Source organism: Ipomoea nil, unplaced genomic scaffold (assembly GCF_001879475.1).
Source record: "Ipomoea nil cultivar Tokyo-kokei standard unplaced genomic scaffold, Asagao_1.1 scaffold1101, whole genome shotgun sequence".
Lineage (NCBI taxonomy): Eukaryota > Viridiplantae > Streptophyta > Magnoliopsida > Solanales > Convolvulaceae > Ipomoea > Ipomoea nil.
In genome coordinates this window covers 857,057-878,146 of record NW_017617529.1, presented here as the reverse complement: position 1 = coordinate 878,146, position 21,090 = coordinate 857,057, and the positions used below count along the sequence as shown (strand labels likewise).

The 21,090-nt window shown below is 34.0% G+C and overlaps 1 long non-coding RNA gene across 1 annotated transcript; it reads left to right on the top strand.

The window, feature by feature from the left end:
- Positions 1-1,772: 1,772 nt before the first annotated feature.
- Positions 1,773-16,514, top strand: LOC109183163. Its single transcript, XR_002054502.1, has 4 exons — positions 1,773-1,975; positions 7,467-7,471; positions 16,382-16,386; positions 16,503-16,514. It is a non-coding gene; the product is annotated as an uncharacterized LOC109183163 (long non-coding RNA).
- The last annotated feature ends 4,576 nt before the right edge of the window (positions 16,515-21,090 follow it).

The window sequence follows — 21,090 nt, the reverse complement described above, 5'->3', positions numbered from 1 at the left end:
AATTATATATATTATATATTATTATTATTAAATATTAAATATATGTATACCTTTTAGGTCATTTTACATGTTAACCGCTAATCTAAACAGCTGATTTTACCAAACATGTTTTTACAAACCGCTAATATAATCCGCTAGTCAAACCTGCTAACACAATCCGCTATTTGTTAACCGCTAACACAATCTGCTATTTGTTAACCGCTAACACAATCTGCTAACGCTAACCGCTAACCGTTGTTTGCCAAACAAGGCCATTATCTTTAAGGTAGCCTTGAACAATTTACTTCATTAGTTAAACAATTTATTTAAAACCTTTCGAATTCAAGCTTTTTTAAAAAGAAATTATAAAAGTGGGACCAACAATTTATTTATTGTGATCAATGAAGTCCTATTGGATTAATAAGTTCAAGTACCATTTCCTTCACTAGCTGATTTTCTAAATTATGTTTTGTATTTTTCTTACTTGTTTTTGTTTAATTGTGATCAATGAAGTCCTATTGATTAGTCTTTTTCTTTTAATTGTTTTATCATCATATATTTACAACTATATAATAAAATAGTTGTTAATACTAGTACTCATAGTGTCGTATCGTAGTCTCTGTCTGATGGTTGCTGGATCGTTATGCTGTGGAACCGTGTCCTCCTTGCAAGGTGGATACGATTCTATGTTTATGTGATTTTAAAGTTGTACTATATAATTTTTTGGACAAAAATACCCCTACCGTTATAACTTTCGTTATCTTTTTCTATTATTGTTACCATGCACATGTATCCACCATATATTTTCTTATATTCTTTAATGGTAATAATATTTGTAGACATTATATATTGAATTATTATAATAAATAAATTTGATTTCATATAGATTTTGATTAGTATGGATTTGTTAGTTATTTTAAATAGTGGGCATATGTTTTTGCGCATTGCGCATATATAGAAAACATTAATAAAAATATAAACCTTGCATAATTTAAAAACTTGATAATATATTTACGAAATTTCAAGAAAAAACGTTTAAAAAATTTTGAAAATAAAAATAATTATAATAGATTTCCCTACGTACAACTACCAAATTAAAGTCCCTCTCCCTCTCCCTCTCCCTCCATCTCCATGCAGGTCCTCTGATCCTCTATCTGTTATAAGGTTAAATTTTCTATTTCTCTTTAATTCAATCTCTTTTCTAAACTCTCTCTCTCTCTCTCTCTCTCTCTCTCTCTCTCTCGTATTTTATAGGTTTCTGTATATAAATACCCAAATAGATCAGAACAAGAAAGCAGCGGTAGGGGGCAATGGAGCATTTCAATCCTGCAAGAAGCGTGGAAGAGGCTTTCAAAGAATTCAAGGGTCGAAGGACTGCCTTACTCACAGCTCTCACTACAGGTACGTACTGCTCCATATTTAATTACTTTAATCAAAAGAAACCATTATTACTTAACAAAGGAATGGGGATTTTCTTTATGCGTTTTTCCAGATTTTGATGAAGTTTATAAGCAGTGTGACCCAGGTAAAGCTTTCTTTTTTCTCTTCTTGTGCAAGATATAGATACATGCTATATATGTTCTTTGAAATAATCTTTTCTTTTCTTGATGAACAAATATTCACGTTCTTGATTATAAATTTTAGTAATTAGGCTCGATCTTCAGATTTGCATATATATCATAATTCCTTGAAATGCATGCATGGAAAGAATTGAAATGTGATAAGTTTAATTTGGGGTTGTAATTGCAGCTGAGAGTTATGAGCTTTGCCTTATTGGACATCTGGGTGAAGAATGGGAAGTACTAGTGAATTTAGAAGAAGAAGAAGAAGAAGAAATGAATGCAGTGCTTCCTCAACCCCATTGGGGCATTAACTTTGCTCGAAATACAATGGAGAAAAAGGAGTGGCTCACTATGGTTGCACTTCACAGTGACACATGGCTATTTCGTGTTGCATTCTATTTTAGTTCAAGATTTGGCCATGACAAAGCTGATAGGTATGCATGCACCTTTAAGTTTAATTTGTGTTATACTCATCGAATTGAAAAGAGAATGAATAATTAATTTTAGTTTCACTGCTCTAATCTCATCTCATCTGCTGTCACAGGAGTCGACTTTTCGATATGATAAATAAACTCCCTACCATCTTAGAAGTTGTGTCAGGGAAAGCTGAGGAACCACCAAAAGTGCTCAATGATGACAACCCGCCAGAGGTATATATATATATTAGATTGAGTACAGTGAGTGTGGGTGCAGTGCCAACAAATACACGATCGAGTTCGAATTTTATTGCAAAAAAGTCACACATTTCGAGATTTAATTACCTGAATCTTCTAATAAGCCCCAGGCTCAAGTTTAGGATTTAATTTGAGTATATATTAATGTATGTTTGGTTTGGATTTCAGATAAAGTGGCCAGTGTGTGGAAGATGCAATGAGAGGTATATAGAAGGTGACTTGTGGAAACAGTGTTCGGAATGCCAAACCCCTTTCCATTTGATGAAATGCCTCAAACTCAACAAGGATAAGCATCGTCATCAGCCATTTGTATGTTCTTCTTGTGCACTCAAACTACGAGATTGAGCGTGTCCCCCCGTCTATTACAGGGACCTAGCTTTTATACTAGACATGATATTGGAATACGAATTTGATGACATGATATACTAGACACTTTATGCTTCATTAAGTGTACTTGGCCATCTATAAGTGTATATTGGAATACGAATTTGATGACATGAATATAATATGTTTCATCAGTTTACTTTGTTCTTCTGATCTGTGTTTTTTTTACCCTATATGTTTCCATGATTGTGCTATTCAATGTGTGGGCAGCTAAAATAAAATATTCAAGTTTAAAAATATTTTGGATGTTGAATTTCTTGTTTTAAATGTATTTTGCATTATTTAATTATTTATTAATGCAACATTTTAATTATGATAGTAGTAGAGAGATTTTTAATCAACTGAGAAACAATATTAACTTGCGAAATGGGAACTTGTGAAGGGTTGCACCGCAACTACTACATGATTGGACTGCTACGGCTCCCAGACATGCCTGGAGGACCTTGCGGTGCAATCGTATTCGAGTTCGGTGCAACCATGTACTAGGTGCAGTGTATGTAATCCTTCACAAATTCGCAATTCGCAGGTTAAGATTGTTTCTCATCACCTGATTATGGACCATAGTAGAGAATTAATACTTATAGATGTTTGAAAAAATATTTATAAATATATTACATATTTTAATGTTTACACTTAATTTCATTTCACATGATCATTTCCGCAATAAGAGTACGTGGCATATATAATACACATACTCCAGTTTTTAGTTCATTTCCTCCTCTCTATTTACATATTCATTCCAACAAAAGTGAACCACATGTTATATTAATTTACTTTTTTCTTTCCCCAATAAATCAAGGCTCTTATCATTTTTTTTCCATTATTAAATATTACTTTGTGCTTCATTAGATTGAGAAAATATGTTTGAACAGATACTACAATGTAATAGAGCCAGTAACATTCAAAAATATATAATTCAATCACCTCCAACTAGACCAACCCGGTACACCTTCACAAATTATATTGCATGCAGACTAAGATCCACCATAAGCATTGTAGATCGTAATTCAGACTATGTAACTGAAATTAACCTATTATGTATCAATTAATTGATTATGTATCTATATATAAACTAAAGATACATAATATATTAACTACAACAACATAATTTTATTGTAGGTACATAATCTGCCTCAAATTAAAAGTCAAATTCTCTCCGCCAACTAGAGTCTGACCAATTATATTGCGCAACTGGCGATTTATCTTTTACTTGTCATTTAATTAACTTTTCAGATTTGTATTGTCAATATTTTCCAATCAAGATTATCAATTTTCTTCCATATCTTTAAGCATTTCAGGCTTGAAGGATGAGATAATGCCTTGAGTCCTGCATGGAAACAATTAAGTTGTTTGCCCTTGAAATTGCAGAGAAGAAATTAAACACATTTGCCTTTACGGATTTCCCAGTACAGTGAAGAATGGCAAGTGAAGTTAGCAGTTGAGTATGAGTCTGCAGATCTTCCTTATCCCCTTTTGGATATTAACACTCTTAGAGATAAGATGCAAAAACTACTACTAATTAAATACAAAAAATAATCAAATTTGGTGAATGTATTCTATTAAAGCATTGTCATTATATTGTAGGTTATATGAAATGAAGCTACGCACATCATGAACAAATGATAACTTAAGCCGGAGGTTTTGGGAAAGTCTAAATAATGAGGTAAGATTTTCAATCTTCATAAATTTGTAATTTATTTGTAAATGAAATATGTAATATGATACGTAAATGAATAGGCAGACCAATAGAGGTTGTGCTTGCATGATTTGATCTTCCAATGTGTAAGAGGGCAAACAAAATTATTTTTGGATTACTAAAAAGATTGAACGAGTAACATGAAGAAAATATTAGGCCACACTTGTGTGAGACCGTCTCATTGAGACGGGTCGGATCGAGTCAATATGCGAATGTAATACTTATACTAACAAATGTAATACTAAATCGGGAATAAAATGTTTGTTACTTATAAAGGGAATTGAAATGTAATATTTTTACATTAAAATATAAAAGTATTACATTTTCTCATATAAGTACTAAACATTTTATTCTTGATTTAGTATTACATTTTATAAGTATTAAATGGCAAATATATAAAATTAAAATTACAAAATTACTATTCAAGATACAAAATATGCGTTACCGGAGTAATATCACTAGTACAAAAATGACCCCAATTTGTTGTAATTAACAATATGCATTTGTTGTACAATAGACAAGTAATATCATAGCTTGTATATGAGTGATTTTTTTTAATATATATACATAAACACACACAATACTAGTTGGTTTTTTACCAGGAATAAACACATATAGTATATTTTTTCTAAGAAATAAAAATTATATGCATTTGTTTCTGGTTAATTAGAAGCATATATGTATAGTAAAGATGTGATTGTGTGACTCCAGTTTTCCAAATAATTAATAGATGCTACATACAAATTAAAGTCAATGAAAATCCTTTAATTTTAGTACAAAATAATTACTGCAAGTCAATAATTAATCAACAAACGCATGCCAAAGTGTATTTATTTTGTGTAATAATATCACCACCACAAGAAACTCTTTCTGTGTAGCAGCATTATTGAGTTGTGCCTCATCTAAGGTTTGGCTTATACAGCAAATGGCATGCAACACCTTGTCTTGTCTTTGCTCCAACATTGCATTTGCATGTCACTTGCATTGCACATGAGCTCAAATGGTTAAATGATTAATGCTTCTCATAAAACTTGCTGTATCGGCCTTGTTCGTCCTGGTTTAATATAGTACAAGTGTAGAGAGAGAGAGGGGAATAGACTTTTACAATTTTTATTTTAAAGAGATTACAAAAATTTAGAATTTTTCACTTTTTTTTTCTTTTGAATAGTGTTGACCTCGATCTTAACTAAATAGTCAAGATTAGAAGATTGTTCAGTGGAAAATAAGTTTTTCAATAGGTTTTGTTAAATCAAATAAATATGGTAAAGTAAGGTGCTGATAAAATAAATGAGACAAAAGATTGTATAGTAATTTGAAGGTGATGTAATCCTTCTACTCCACCCTCTCTTATTGTCTAGGAGGAATTAGATGCTACATGTCCATTTCTGCCCCCACGCTCGAAGGATCTATTATATGTCTCTTCTTCCCGGCCACAGTTGTAGCAAGTCACTAGCCTCCCGTAACAATCATATCCCGGGTGACTCTTCCCACATCTCGCACAAGAGTGGGGTCTTCCCCTAACTTCATTACTTCTCCCCATTGGGCTACGAGCCGGTTGATACGATCGTCCATTATTGAAGTTTCCCATGAAGCATTCCTTGGCCTAAAGTTAAAGTTTCCACTACCCTCGCGTCTCCTCTTGCTTTGCTCTTGTACTCCACGCTGAATCTGTTGTACACGATAGAGGTCCGCAGCACTGATGTGGGCCTCGCTAAGAGTCCTAAACATGAGTATGGTCAAGGCTTTCCTACCCTTGAAGTTGATTCCTGCCACAAACTTCTCAATCTTAGTTGCTTCGGTAGGTACCAAAATACGGGCAAACCGAGATAGATCTAGGATTCTCTTATGGTACTCCAGTACAGAGGATGACCCTTGTTTGAGGTGGAGAAACTCCTCGTACATCGCAGCCCTTATGTGAGCGGGATAGAAACGCTCACGTAACTTGTCCTTTAAGCTATCCCACATGAACTCCGGTCCTTCTTGCATCCACCATAAATTGGCATCCTGCCTAAAGTAGAAAGCAGCTATCTCGACTCGGCGATCCTCCGGACAGTCCACCACCTCCAGGATCTTATCGAAAGTCCTCCAGGATCTTATCGAAAGTCTGAATGCACTGTACTCCTCTAGTATCACGGGGTCTTCTTCCCCAGCGAAGACTGGTGGGTGATGACTTAACACTTGACGTGCCACATCTCTGTTCCCGTTCTGATGGTTGTTGTTGTTGTTGAGAAGAGCATTACTCAACGCTTGAGTGATCTGAGTCAGTTGATGAAGGTTTTGAGCTAGCTGTTCGTTGGTAGGCGTTTCCGGTGTCCTTGCACGCTGCCTCGACGGTGCCATCTCAGATTCTACAGAAGCAACACCAATTACGGAGATAAACTTATCAACTTGCACCTTTACATGGTGCCTTAACTAAGAGGACTAAAGCTAAATGAAGAACAAAGCATAAAAAACACAACAGAAATCAATAAATAAACTCACAATCTCACCGCGTGTCTTATGGTTCCTATGACTTAAAGTACTTAAACACTTAGAATTATTACTTAATGTCTTAAAGTCTCATTCTTAGATCACTAACCTAGGTTCCAACCTAGGCTCTGATACCAAATGTAACACCCCCAAAACTAGATATAATTTTAAGCATTTAACTTAAGAAATCAAGATACAAGTCTAACCGATTTGATTAATACATTGCGGAAGCTAATCAAAATAGTATGAGGATGTCATGCCACATCTAGGCCACCAACCTAGATGCACATGCTAAAATCAAAACTGCATATCGAAAGTCATCATTATCCAATAGGCTCACAGGCCAAATCATCTAAATACTAAAAGGAAAATACTAAGACTAGAAGATGGGGTCCGACTAGCGTGCTCTCAGACTGACTAGACTGCACCTGAAAACATTATATAGTAACCGTTAGCGAAAATTACTAAGTAACCCAACTCCAACGCGTTGAAATACATATACATATACTTTATATTTAAAAACCATTTCGAGACTTGGGAATACATAAGTATATCTCTTAATCATCTCTATTAAATCGCAAGGACTAGAATCAACACTCAACCATTCAGGGTATGTACTCAACAAGACCACTCGGTATAACAAGGACATTAATAGAATCAACTCGACAAGACGATGATAACGAAGTAAGGATAATAATCAAGATAGGGTATTCACAATCATTACAAGGTAGTTCTCATCATGTTATGCATGCAAATCAATCATCATCAAGGTTCCAAGCCCTCAAAGGACATAGCTAAACCAAGACATACACCGCGGAGTCATCGCAACGACTCGTTACCATAGGGGATCAGTGTGGGTATCTCAAATAATCAACTCGGGGTCAAAGACCCGATTCATAGATTCCGCGGGGTCACAAAGACCCGATTGAGATGGGCGGGGTCACAAAGACCCGATTATGGTTTCTACGGGGTCACAAAGACCCAATTCATGGAGACAGTCCTAAATCCTTATATGTATACACCCCTATTGTGACCTCCAATCCCCAATAAGTAGAAGTAGTCCTGACAACCTGTATATGTTTCGACAGAATGTCCGTAAATACCATCATCTCGAATCTGTAAGAACTTCCACACTGTCCATTGTACCAGCTCAATCATCACAACAAGGTTCCACACAAGGAATCATAAGAGACAAATGCAAAGGAATAGATTCCACAAGAAGGTATTCAACATCGGATAAGCTCAAACAATAGCTCAATCAAAGAATTATCAAAGATAAGGTACAACGAAGTACAGGCTCACATTGATAGTTCGAGGTCAATGGATTTCAAGAAAGAGATACGAGGAAGATATTTCAAAGGCAATACTACGATATCAAAGGATTCCAACGAAGAGATCACAACGAATGAATAGGCTCAAGTTATCAATTCAATCAAGATTCAAGCAAAGGTTATCACAAGGAAATCACATACTAGTACCAAGAAACAACGTTACTAGCATGCAAACCAACAAGGTAATCATACGACTCATAGACTTCATCAAAATCCAACAAGCATCAATATTGGATTACAGCTGCGATTCAAGACTCACAATTAACCTAACCATAGGGTTCATAATACACCGATTTAGACTTACGAAACATCAATAAATACACACAAATACACGAGGATACAACACAACGGAAGCCAAGAATAATTGCACCAGTGGGCGGTTCCGACGGGACCCAAACCACCCGTCGAACCCCCTACTAAAACGAAGCACCGACGGGTGCTTTAGGAGGGTGCTTTGCTACCCACCCAAAGTACCCGCTTGGTACACGAACTGTAGAGGAAATATGGATTTCGGGAAAAATGCCAAGAATGTGAAATCCAAGTCCAAACTCATCAATACTCACATCAACAAAAAATATGACTTGAATAGAAGGAATGACACATCAAATAACATCATACAACCTAGATACAAGCTCTAACAATAGCATAAACACAAGAATATGCTCATACAACACATGATCATTACGAATACACATTTGTATATGGAAAATAGGTTTTGTTGGACATAGGGTTACCTTCTTAGTTTAGCAAACCTTCCAAACCCTCCAAGATCACTCTTGCAAGTCATCTTCAATGTGATCTTCATCATAAACCCCAAAACCAACACACAAAGGAAAAGACTTCGATGATGTAAATGGAAAACCATGAATAAAGACTATAAACACCTATTACTTACCCTTCCTATGCTTGGTGAGAGTGAAAGATGGAATCTTGCCTAGTCTTCTTGGTTGAGAAATGAAGAACACTCTTGATAGAGTGGAGAAGTGGAAAATGGCGTGTGAAGAGGTGTGTAGGGTGAGCTGAAATGTTTGAGAGTGATTCTAGCTAGCTAAGTGGTAGGAGTTCATGGGTGAGTGTACTAGGTTGTAGGATAAGGCTTGGGCCATAAATTAGATATACATTTTTAAGTTTGTACTAAGGTCCAAAGCATATTAAATAAGTGTCCAACCAAATGATCCCATTTAAAGGCTAAAGGATTGGGCCAAAATAAATCCCTTAACTAGATTTAAGGCAAAAGTTATAAAAGGTTAAAAGGATAAGTAGGAGGATCAAATCCATCCTTAGGAAATTTGGGGAAATCAATTTGGTTTTTCGGGAATAAATTCATGGGTGTCACACCTGGTCGCCATCTGCATAGAAGGGGGCCTCTGGTTGTGCTCCATGGAGAAGACGACCAGTTGGTCTCCCTTCGCAAAACCGTCACCGATTTTCGCCGAATTTTTGCCTGAACTGAAATGACTTGTAATAATAGGTCATTTACGCGTTCTTGGGCCTCATTGCCCCAATTTGACATGTTTGAGGGTTTAATTGCACATTTTTAGAGTTTAGGTGCCTGATTGACTTTTGGTGTAAAGTCGTTATTTTTATACTTGATAACTATGTTTTTAAAATAATCTAGATTAGTCTTAACTAATATTTTCATATGTGCATTGCACGAAATGTATTTGTTATAATATTTTAAGAATATTTAGATCGATATACAATTATATAAATTATAACAACGAATATTATATAGTGCAATTGATGAAATATGTTTGATCAATTATGTTTTCTAATGTTATCCTTGAATTCGAGCAAATAATTGTCCAATAACACGTGGAATGCACGAATAATTTATATATATATATATATATATATATATATATATATATATATATATATATATATATATATAGATATATATATATATATATATATATATATATATATATATATATATATATATATATATATATATATATATATATATATATATTAAAGATGAAATTATAAACAATTCTAATATTTGAAAGTGTACCTTTATTTTAATTTTTTTTGAAAAAAAGTGTATTTTTTTTATTATAAGATTAGTGCAAAGTAACATTCAATTAATTGAATAATATATGACACATTTGTCTGTAAGTTTCTTAAAAAAATCGATATGTAATATAATTTATGTAATTTTAATATTACTAAAATAACATGAAAAGGGAGAAATAATTTAATTGTAATTATTATAAAAATAAATCCAATGACCCATGTTTAGCTTAATTATCATAATAAGTATTAGGCAATTATACAAATATTTGTGTAATTATACTTTTATACCTTTAGTGTATATATATATATATATATATATATATATATATATATATATATATATATATATATATATATATATATATATATATATATATATATTGCGTGCATGTCAAAGCGTTAGTGTGTGCACTAATTATTCAACACTGTTTAAATTGCAGATACAAGCTAGTATTTGTTCCGTTTACAGGTGTGGCAACAACCAAACAGTCATTGAATCTATATTCGGTGCATTGGCACCTGTAGAGATACGCATTAAAGAACCCAAAGTTGCGAAGAACAAAGGTAGTGGGAAGAGACGCAAGAGCACTAAAGAAAAAAAAAAAGCGGCGAAGAAGAAAAAAAGGTAAAGACGTGCGCTAAATGTGACGGCGTAGGCCATGATACCCGCAATTGTCCAAACAAAATAGAAGCATTAGAAGACTATAATGTCATAGATTTAAGAAGAGAGAACGAAAAAATTTTTATAGTTGCTAGAAAGTTTAATAAACAAACATGGAAATGTTGGTTAATTGAAGTATTTGTTAATTTAATAAATTGAGAACTACAGTTGCAACTCTAATAATTATTGGAGACAGCGTCAGTAATAGTAATGGATTACAGTGCACACTAAGATGGGTATAGGTGGACACAAGGCCGAGATAGTCTACCTATTGGGCATGATGACATAAATTCGAAGGATACCATGCATCGAACTAGCGTGTGGGTATTCCACTTGGTCACCGACGACAACACACTAGTGTAAGAGAGTGTGCACAAACAATTTACTACATTACCGGGGGGTAAAACACGCGGTAACGAAATACATACACCCAGCGAGCATTTGTGCACACAAAGCATCACCGTGCACACTCGTGTGCGCGATCGCCTAAAAGCAGGTGCACCCCCAAGGAAATTGTCCGAATCGTCACCATAATTGGTCACCGAATTATACTGCGCGAAAGGTAAGGTACAAAGTCCACAAGTTTACAGACCAAAGGTTAGTAAAGTAAGGTTTGATGAAATCTGGCACTATGCACTTTATAGGCTAATGTTGTTGACATCATTTTCCATGTTATGTATTATCACTTTACTATATATGATTTAGAATATTGTTCTTTTGGGAAGGAAAATTGTGTTTTGAAAATCAGGTAATGTCTGGAACAGTAACATAACAGTAATACTGTATAGTACTCTAGTTTGCTTATTCACAGGAAAAAAAAAAACAAAAACTTGAATCCAAAGGTGGGCAAAGTTCATATTCAAGAAAGGAATTAGATCCAAAAGCTTGATTCTGAATTTCCTTTCACAAATCCCATACAAGAAGCTTGTAGTCATAATTATAAACGGGCAAACACAATTCTATAGCGTGAATTGTAGTCAACGAGAAGCTTAAATCGACAAAACGACATAGTGGGAAAAACATATCTAGGAAGAAGCGAGAGGATCACTGATATACTGGTACGCCCAACATAAATTTCGAGATTTATGTGTATTGAATTCAGAAACTACGAGTTCCATCATGCATTGAATCGGCGAACGAGTCTTGACCCTAGGAAATTTTGAAACCTCTTCCACCGTCAGCTCATTATTTGGGGCATCCTACACCGGATCTTATTGCAACCTTGCAAGAAAGGCCTTTGGCGGAGAAACAAAGTCCGAACCTTGGAACCTTATACTTCTTTCCTGGGAAAAACAACACAAAAATCCAACCATGCACACATCTAAACCACTAGACGAGCAACAGTGACCACATACAACGCCAACCAACAAAAAATTATGCAAATATACCATGCTACAAAACCCAACAGGAGAGCACACACACATACCAAAACATGCACACACTTACTCCAAATGCAACGAATTTAAAAATACGACAATAAATAAGCCAAAAAAGATTGTGCAACCTATACCAAACTACACAACCTACCAAAACTAAGTAAATCAACCCAATTTAGCAATACGAATTAACTGCACACACTATAACTGCACCACACACACAACAAATTCACAAACACAAATGTCGAATAGAACAAAATAAATGACCGCACTGTATATGGTTAAACTGTGCACATGGACAACTAAACAAATTTCACCGATTGATAATACCTATGTTAAATTCACATAACTGACTACTTAACTATATGCATGAGGATATAGTCAAATTTCAACCATGGATAATCAGTACATAAATTTGGCACAAGTGACATGCTCAATACCAGCCTATACCCTTAGTGCATAAATACATGTGTGCACACAACTACATTATGGTGTGCACTAGCCAACACAACTTTAAAAAGTTGTTATCACCATTAGCTTATACAATTAGTAGAATAGATATGTGCACTTTGGGGTCAAACTGTGTGCAAACACAGAATATATAAATTTAATTAGGTTATACACGTAGCAAAGAAATAGATGTGTGCATGTATGTGTTAAACTCTGTTCATGTGCAACTAAATAAATGACTATATGTTATCCCAAAGACTTATATTAACTCATTTCTCTAAATTAATTTCATAAATATTAATTTATTTCTCTTATATATGTTCAAATTTGCAGGTCTCCATGCGTAGTGTTATATTAATGAATTTCTCTTAATTAATTTCATAAATATTAATTAATTTCTCATATATATGTTCAACTTTGGAGGTCTCCATGCGTAGTAATGAATTGTTTATTGCTGCTGGGGAGGAAACTGTGGTTTATGTCAGTTCTTAATCCATTATTCCTAAGTTATCCTACTCACTTTCTTTTTCATCCCTAATCTCATCAATTTCTTGAAGTTATTAGAGTAGCCTATAGTGCAGAGAATGATGAATAAAAAATAAAATAAAAAAAACTAATTGAACTAAATTCCCCCCAATCCTGTCGTCGAGTAAATACACCACCGTCCCCCGCAACCCCTCCCTCCCCAGACACACAAACATAGAAAAATAGCTCCCCCAACAGATGACACCGACCGAACAAAAAAAAAACAAGAGAGGATACAAATAGCAAAAACCTCCAAAAACGGCAAAAGGGTACAAAAGAAATACCTCGATCTACACTCTGATTTGGTGGTCCCCGTCGCTTGGCTCCACTTCGGCCCCCATCGACGACCATCGTCCACCGTTGATGAAGAATCTGGATCTAATGGCGTGGGACGCATGTCTTCGACAACCATACAGCGAATAGAGAGAGGGAGAGATTTGTGTAAAATAAACTTCTAGTGTTGATTGAATCCCAATAATTTAATGCAATTAAAACAATAGTCAAAACCCAAAACTACCCCCACTAACCTAAAAACAGGCACTTGGTAAATTGAAATATGCAAAACTAATTAAATAAATTCTATCCATCCAATTCCAAGATCTTACGATCCTAATTAATCCACGCGTTTGTATTTTAAGACCTGTTTGTATTTGAATATATATATATATATATATATATATATATATATATATATATATATATATATATATATATATATATATATATATATATATATATATATATATATATCACATCACTTGTCTTCTTGAAACCAGAGTAATGAATGGGGAACTTAAGGCTCAGTTATAAAAATTTTAAAAACTTTTGTAACTTTTAAAAATGATTATTGACTAAACTACTATATATGAAAAAAATGTACATACTAAACATCACAAGTTATTCCGTTGGTGAATTTTCTCATAAAAGCAATTTGACATCATTTTGTATCTCAAAAGTTCTGGTTTGATTACCTTTGTTGCTAAGACAATGATCAAGTGTTTCTTTGTTTGTGCTAAATCTTAAGTTTGTATACGAGAGCCAGATTCCTAATAAGTTATACTAAAGTTATTGAAATGTCTTTAGAATTGAACAATCTTGAAATAAGAGGATAATAAGAAGTGAAAAATAATGTTTGAAATTGATTTTGATATAAGGAGAATAAAATGTGAATTTCCTACTTACCCTTCAAATTTTAAATATTTTTAAATTTTTCCCTCAATTAACTGAGGGACTAAAAATGAATACGGTCATAACTCAGGGGTCATAACTCAGGGACTGAGTCGGAACTTGGCATAACTCAGGGACCAAATCCACACCGATGGCATGGAAAGTACCGTACACATTTCATCCAGTGTTTATATATATATATATATATATATATGTGTGTGTGTGTGTGTGTGTGTGTGTGTGTGTGTGTGTGTGTGTATTGCATGCATGGAAACAATTAAAATGTGTTAAGTTTGGGTTTGTAATTGCAGCTCAGAATTGGAAGCTTTGCGTTATTGGACATCCAGGTGAACGATGGGAAGTGAATATTGCAGAAGAAGTGCATGTAGTGCTTCCTCAACCCCTTAGGGGCATTAACTTTGGTCGAGATAGAATGGAGAAAAGGGAGTGGCTCACTATGCTTGCACTTCACACTGACACATGGCTACTTCGTGTTGCATTCAATTTTAGTTCAAGATTTCTCCATGACAAGGCTAATAGCTATGTTTATTTTTTTGATATATATATATATATATATATATATATATATATATATATATATATATATATATATATATATATATATATATATATATATTGAAAGGTTTCCGTGCGGATGAATGCTTTCCGTGTGGATGTGCGATGGATTAATGTGCGTGAGATTTGTACTCAATGTGCGTAAGTGTTGTGATTAATGTGCCTGAGATTTGTACTTAATGTGCGTGAATGTGTAAAATGCAGCAGAAAATATTGATGTCAGCTTCTTCCCCATCCCAGTAGCCATTGCCACCCTCCCTGATGATGATGATGATGCGGAGGCGAGCTATGGTGGTTAAGAATTATGGAAATAATACAACAGAAATCCACATTTAGCTGCTGTGCAAATTTTACTGTGCGTGTGTCATCTATATAAACATTCAACTGCACTAAAGGGAATCCATGGCCAAATTGAAGGAAGAAGTAACAAGAAGCTTGGGCGTTAATGTGCGTGAGTTTATGTTCTACTTCCTTCTGAGCTCGTAATTCTGAAATACTCACGCACATTAAGCACAAATCTCACGCACATTAAACACAATACCCAGACACATTAAGTACAAAACTCACGCATATTAACATGACGCACATTAAGTAAAAATCTCAGGCACATTGACTACAAATCTCACGCACATTAAGTATAAACCTCACGCACATTAATCCACCACACATCCGCACCGAAAGCCACAATTTTCACTGCCCTGATGCTGCAGGGGTCGGCTTTTTGATATGATAAATGAACTCCCTACCATTTTAGAAGTTGTGTTAGGGAAAGCCGTGGAACCAAGACAAAAGCCAAAAGTGCGCAATGATGACAGTAAGCCAATGGTATATATTATGGCATTCTTAATAGTGAGGTATTTTGGATTGGTTTTTGAAGTGCCAAATAGGAGGGAGGAGAAAGGAAATTATGAGAAAAAGAAAAAGGAAAAAAACAAGCATTGAAAAAAATTGTATTTAGGTGCCTAGCCTGGCGCGTGACGTGCACTGCCTTTGTGCGCCTCACGCGGGTTGGCGGCAGCCCCTCTCTCTTTTGGTGCAACTCACAAATCTGAAATAATTTGGGTCTCAAGAACCCACTACCTTTCTCTCCTCTCTTTCTCTCTCTTTTTTCCATGTGGCAAAAATGTTTGAAAAAATAAAGAAAAAATCACCTATGGTGATGCTCTTTTTTCCATTGAATTTCAATGGAAAAGGATCTCTTCTTGGGAAAGAAGCAAAGTCTAAGAAATTTCAAGATTTATCTCTTGTCATAATATAGGGGGTGACGGGTACTTAGGTTTAGGATTTAAATTTATATTAGTGATGAAATGTTTTTGTTTTAATTTGAGTATATATGTATGTATGTTTGGTTTGGATTTCAGAGAAAGTGGCCAACACCACCGAAAATGCCTTTCGAGTTTCCAGTTTGATTGGATGCTCAAGTTCGATTTTGAAAATTATACTTCAGTGTAACGTGAATCAGATTACTCAGTTAATATGTTAAAACGTACTTTACTATATATGGAACTGGAGTATGTGTATCATGACAGTGATCATGTAATGACCTAGAATGCAGACACAAGGGCTCATTTAGATTCATCGGTTGAACTTTTTTTATGCTTTAATTTGATGTGGTGTTTTGTTTTTTCACTAGTCTTCTTTGATAGATTCAACTATATATCTTCTGCACCTCCAAACATACATTGTTGTCCCTTATATACTACTAAACCCTAATATGTACAATCTTTCCATATGAACAAGCAAGATACCAAAACCAAGATGGGAAAGATGGAGCATTCTAAACAAGGTCATTTTTCATAAACATGCAAGGCAGTAAGAATATTTTGACAAAGAATTGGCAACAAATTAAAGATCATTAGAGGCTTTCAGGAGTGTGATGAGTTGCTGAAGTATCTAATCTTTGATTACCAATCACTACATAATCTCGATGCCACTCATTTTTATGTTAATGTTGAGATTACAAATGAAGCCACATTTCTATAATTCTATGTTCAGTCTTTTTTTTTTTTTTTCTAGACTTTTCTCCTCGCTATAACATAGGAAAAGTTATACTTAGGAATGAACTATATTACCCTAAAAGTAGATATACTAGATAATAGTTCAAACCCCAAGGTAAACCCATGAAGTCAAAACTCCGAAAAGTACTCAAGAATCCAGAAGATACAAGGCACCTAATAGTTTACAGACAAAAGGTTCAACAGTTGAAGATCAAGAAGTTGAAGACTTGAAGATCTAGAAGTTTATTGGACCGAAAGGTAAGATTAATTGAATAGAGATAGAAGTAGAGTGGAATAGCCGTACTACACAAACCTTCAAACCACTATCAATTGATTGTCTCACTTATTTTTAGTATTTACTTTGCACATATGTATCATTACTTAAATCCTTATATTTTTAATACATCTTTTTAAAAATTATACATTTTCCGCTGCACAAATATTAACTCTATTTTAGACTTAACTAATTAATTTAAGAAATGTGTCAGAATTTGTAGTTTTTGTCCGTTGGCCTTTAGCTCCTTGTATCCATAATATAAAGATAAATGCAAATGTAGAACAAGAGGTCAGATAGGGAAGAAAAGGAAAGTAAATGTTACATTTCACTAGCTACCTTTTTACTTTACAAATGGGGTACACACACATATATATAGAATCATAATAACATTCATAAGGAGACATTAATATGTCTGTTACAATCGTTACAGAATAATGGCCACCATAAATATTTACAACACTCTCATTCGACATTATTTGTCCATGATCTTGCCTCGTTAAAAATTTGATAGGAAACCCTTGTTAGAAAAACCTAGACAAGAAATGAGTACAAGGTATATGGATAGTAGATTTAAATACATTCATGTCTCGTTAAAAACTTTACTGTGAAAACCACGTGGGAAAAACCTAGTTGAAGAAAAGAGTACATGATATTTGTAAACTCATATTTTGTACTGGTTGCCTCATTAAAAACCTTAACTTCAGAAAATCCTGTGGGAAAAACTTAGTTAAGGGAAAAAGAGTACAACCATAAGCCTTCAAGGCATAATCTTCATGATTTTGGGGTTTGTCTATTTAAGTATTTATTTGCAACTATCCCCCATTGACATTATTATATCATACTCATGCCTCGATAAAAACTACACTAGAAAAAAACGCAATGGGAAAAAACTTAGTGAGGAAAAGAGTACATGGTATGTATATGTTGCAAAAAGTACAACTATTAGTCTTTTAAGACCCAATCTACATGATTGATTCGAGTTAATGTACTTCCCGTCCCCCCGCCCCCCTGAAGATAACAATTTTCAAGTTCTACATGGCTTAAAGTAAAGTCATTGTTTCAAAATGTGTAGAGTAGGGATATGGTACAATTTTTAGGATTGTCATTAGAATTTATCATTTTATACTATTATCTCGTGACTCTTCTGAAATATATGTGGGTTAAACTTGTCCACTATCCTTCAAACATATCCACTTATAATTTCTATAAGACAAACTTTATTATCCTCATATAGGATAGTGAAGGTAAAGCAAAATATAACCAGTTGGGATTTGGCATTATGAGGGTGAAAATAAAGAGCTAATACCCAAGTGGCCTAAGAAAACACACATTGCTTTATTGGATGAATTTCGCCCACTTTATAATTTTGTATATACATTCAGTTCAGGTTAATGAAATTCTTTTGCATGTTAGATACTTCAAATATTTTATTTTGAGTGTGTACACTTCATTTCAATTTTGTCTCATTAAGAAAATACTTCAGTGGACTTGAAATGAACATATGGTTTATTTCATTAAGTTTTATTACTAAGTACTCGAAGACAATTTGCATTTGATCATAATGGATACTACTCGCGCTAATGAGGACATATCATTATGGTTGGTGTAATATAATCTTGTTCTTGGGGTTTCATGTTTTCACCAAGTGGGAGAATGTAACGTTACTCTTTATATTATAATTATTAGGATTATTATTATAATAATATTATTAAGTATTATTTATGTGGTGCAAATTATTTAGGCTGGTTAAGTATTAGTATTTGGTCGGCATTAGGTAATTACCTACATTGATGAGTGAGTATATAGAGTCCAAAATCCTCTCACTACTCAGTTTATGACTCATATATCATTTAGAGTACTGAGAGAAGTGAGAGAAACACTTCCTTATTCACTGTGATTTCGCTTTAGCCCAGACAAAACACTCAAGCAACCAAGAATTGAAGTTATAGCCTGTGGTTAGTGGGTTTATGTTTATTGCCACATATTAAGTGTTTAATGTGGATTATGTACTTACATTCTAACGAGACACCCACCACATAGTGTAGGAGGGTGTGCATATAAGTATTGAAATCCAAGATCCTTTGTATCATCCATTCCCTCTTTATTAGTTATACTAGTTTTTTACGCGCATTACGCGATTGGGATAATGCCCAATATTTTTTTTTTTTAAATAAGTACTTTAAAGTATATCAAAGCAAGATTATATTTGAAATTGTTTATGCATAGATAATTGAATGTTAAATTTGCGTATTTAAATATGCAATTCTAAGTTACAAATGCAAGATAATATAGTCAAGATTGATTATAATTGTCAATAAAATAATTGTATAGGTATGGTTGAAATCAAATATGGGACATAAGAGAGAGCAAATAAAAATTAGGGCATAAAATATTAAATATATACTAATATTGAAGAGCTAACTTCTCATGCCAAACATGGACATTGCGACATATTTTTCCACTTCAATTTGTTGTGTGATTTGAATACTATTTTAAGCAACAAATCCCCAAGTAGTTAATATAATGGGAAAATTGTAAAAAATGCCCCTCTATAATATGCCAATTATCAATGTCACCCATAAATTATGAGTGGTGTAAATGTTGCCCCTCAATTATCAAAACGGTGCACATATAGCCCCTCCCGTAACGGACACGTAGTTCCCCGTTAGTGTATGACATCGTTAAGTTGGAGTAAATATGTAATTTAGTTGTTTTTTCCCTCCATTGATTCGAAGTACCAGCGATGGACAATGGTGGGGAACCACAGGTCTGTTACAAGAGGGGCTATATGTGCACCGTTTTGATAATTGAGGGACAACATTTACACCACTCATAATTTAGGGGTGACATTGATAATTGGCATATTATAAAGGGGCATTTTTTACAAATTTTCCTAATATAATTGGCTTAATTATATATTTTTTTAATATTTTTTATTTTTTAAAAACAATTATTATTATTATTATTATTATTATTATTATTATTATTATTATTATTATTATTATTATTATTATTATTATTATTATTATATATGTATACCTTAGGTCATTTTATATGTTAATCTAAACAGCAAATTTTGTCAAATATCTTTTTACCAACCATTGATATAATTCGCTGGTCAAATTCGCTAATATAATCTGCTAACACTAACCGCTAACTGCTGATTATCAAACAAGGATATTGCGAGGTAGTTCTCAATTCAATTTGTTGTGTGATTTGAATACTCTCTTTGTCCACAAATCTCATCAAGTAGTTAATTTGATTGACTTTATTAATTAATTACATTTTTTTAATTTTTTCATGTTATTAATAAAAAATTTGGTAAATAAATATATAGCATTATTTTGTATTATAACTTTGATATTTAATTAAAAAATAGTGCACAATAAATATAATAGACAATGTAGTGAATATGATGAGGATACGATATATCTGAATAATCAATAATGAGTCTGTACAAGAGTATATATAGTAGTGAATAGTAAACCTATTACAAGACGAATACTAATAATAATAGGTAACGAATACTAATGATGATAGAGTCCTAATACTCCCCCTCAAGCACAAGGTGGACTAGCAACAACATTGAGCTTGCCACATAGAGTAGAGAAACGCGGACCAGGGAGAGCTTTAGTGAACACATCAGCCAACTGATCCTTTGTAGAAATGAAGCTAACCTGCAACTCCTTCTTCGCCACTTTGTCACGAACAAAGTGGTAATCAATTTCCACATGCTTCGTACGAGCATGGAAAACCGGGTTGGAACAGAGATAAGTCGCACCCAAATTATCACACCAGAGAGTGGGAGGAGCAGCCAATGACACTCCAAGCTCGTGCAACAGAGAAACCAACCAGGTGACCTCCGCAGACACATCAGCCAGAGCCTTGTTTTCAGCCTCTGTAGACGAACGAGCAACCGTGCGTTGCTTCCGACAAGACCAGGAAAT